Source organism: Salvelinus namaycush, chromosome 39 (genome assembly GCF_016432855.1).
Source record: "Salvelinus namaycush isolate Seneca chromosome 39, SaNama_1.0, whole genome shotgun sequence".
NCBI lineage: Eukaryota > Metazoa > Chordata > Actinopteri > Salmoniformes > Salmonidae > Salvelinus > Salvelinus namaycush.
Genome location: NC_052345.1, coordinates 19,552,675 through 19,555,414, shown reverse-complemented (window position 1 = coordinate 19,555,414; position 2,740 = coordinate 19,552,675).

Sequence of the window (2,740 nt, the reverse complement as noted above, 5' to 3'; positions counted from 1 at the left end):
CTCCATCCACCAACGCCACGTTGCACCACAGACTGTCCAGGAGTTGGCGGATGCTTTAGTCTAGGTCTGGGAGGAGATCCCTCAGGAGACCATCCGCCACCTCATCAGGAGCATGCCCAGACGTTGTAGGGAGGTCATACAGGCACGTGGAGGCCACACAGACTACTGAGCCTCATCTTGACTTGTTTTAAGGACATTACATCAAAGTTGGATCAGCCTGTAGTGTGGTTTTCCACTTTAATTTTGAGTGTGACTCCAAATCCAGACCTCCATGGGTTGATACATTTGATTTCCATTGATAATTTTTGTGTGATTTTGTTGTCAGCACATTCAACTATGTAAAGAAAAAAGTATTTAATAAGAATATTTAATTCATTTAGATCTAGGATGTGTTATTTTAGTGTTCCCTTTATTTTATTGAGCAGTGTATATCTGCTAATGAGGAAACCACTAGTTATGGATGTAGTATATCTGCTAACGAGGAAACCACTAGTTATGGATGTAGTATATCTGGTAATGAGGAAACCACTAGTTATGGATGTAGTATATCTGGTAATGATGAAACCACTAGTTATGGATGTAGTATAAACCACTAGTTATGGATGTAGTATATCTGCTAACGAGGAAACCTAATGGCGGTACCTAATAACTAGTGGTTTCCTCATGGATGTAGTATATCTGGTAATGAGGAAACCACTAGTTATGGATGTAGTATATCTGCTAACGAGGAAACCACGTGTTATGGATGTAGTATATCTGGTAATGAGGAAACCACTAGTTATGGATGTAGTATATCTGCTAATGAGGAAACCACTAGTTATGGATGTAGTATATCTGCTAATGAGGAAACCACTAGTTATGGATGTAGTATATCTGGTAATGAGGAAACCACTAGTTATGGATGTAGTATATCTGGTAATGAGGAAACCACTAGTTATGGATGTAGTATATCTGGTAATGAGGAAAACATTAGTTATGGATGTAGTATATCTGCTAATGAGGAAACCACTAGTTAAGGATGTAGTATATCTGGTAATGAGGAAACCACTAGTTATGGCGGTAGTGTATCTGGTTGTAGAAATTCCTCCCTGCTAATGAGGAAACCACTAGTTATGGATGTAGTGTATCTGGTAATGAGGAAACCACTAGTTATGGATGTAGTATATCTGGTAATGAGGAAACCACTAGTTATGGATGTAGTATACAGTGGGGCAAAAAAGTATTTAGTCAGCCACCAATTGTGCAAGTTCTCCCACTTAAAAAGATGAGAGAGGCCTGTAATTTTCATCATAGGTACACTACAGACAAAATGAGGGAAAAAAATCCTGAAAATCACATTGTAGGATTTTTAATGAATTTATTTGCAAATTATGGTGGAAAATAAGTATTTGGTTAATAACAAAAGTTTATCTCAATACTTTGTTATATACCCTTTGTTGGCAATGACAGAGGTCAAACGTTTTCTGTAAGTCTTCACAAGGTTTTCACACACTGTTGCTGGTATTTTGGCCCATTCCTCCATGCAGATCTCCTCTAGAGCAGTGATGTTTTGGGGCTGTTGCTGGGCAACACGGACTTTCAACCCCCTCCAAAGATTTTCTATCGGGTTGAGATCTGGAGACTGGCTAGGCCACTCCAGGACCTTGAAATGCTTCTTACGAAGCCACTCCTTCGTTGCCCGGGCGGTGTGTTTGGGATCATTGTCATGCTGAAAGACCCAGCCACGTTTCATCTTCAATGCCCTTGCTGATGGAAGGAGGTTTTCACTCAAAATCTCATGATACATGGCCCCATTCATTCTTTCCTTTACACGGATCAGTCGTCCTGGTCCCTTTGCAGAAAAACAGCCCCAAAGCATGATGTTTCCACCCCCATGCTTCACAGTAGGTATGGTGTTCTTTGGATGCAACTCAGCATTCTTTGTCCTCCAAACACGACGAGTTGAGTTTTTACCAAAAAGTTATATTTTGGTTTCATCTGACCATATGACATTCTCCCAATCTTCTTCTGGGTCATCCAAATGCTCTCTAGCAAACTTCAGACGGGCCTGGACATGTACTGACTTAAGCAGGGGGACACGTCTGGCACTGCAGGATTTGAGTCCCTGGCGGTGTAGTGTGTTACTGATGGTAGGCTTTGTTACTTTGGTCCCAGCTCTCTGCAGGTCATTCACTAGGTCCCCCCGTGTGGTTCTGGGATTTTTGCTCACCGTTCTTGTGATCATTTTGACCCCACGGGGTGAGATCTTGCGTGGAGCCCCAGATCGAGGGAGATTATCAGTGGTCTTGTATGTCTTCCATTTCCTAATAATTGCTCCCACAGTTGATTTCTTCAAACCAAGCTGCTTACCTATTGCAGATTCAGTCTTCCCAGCCTGGTGCAGGTCTACAATTTTGTTTCTGGTGTCCTTTGACAGCTCTTTGGTCTTGGCCATAGTGGAGTTTGGAGTGTGACTGTTTGAGGTTGTGGACAGGTGTCTTTTATACTGATAACAACTTCAAACAGGTGCCATTAATACAGGTAACGAGTGGAGGACAGAGGAGCCTCTTAAAGAAGAAGATACAGGTCTGTGAGAGCCAGAAATCTTGCTTGTTTGTAGGTGACCAAATACTTATTTTCCACCATAATAAATTCATTAAAAATCCTACAATGTGATTTTCTGGATTTTTTTTCTCTCATTTTGTCTGTCATAGTTGAAGTGTACCTATGATGAAAATTACAGGCCTCTCTCATCTTTTTA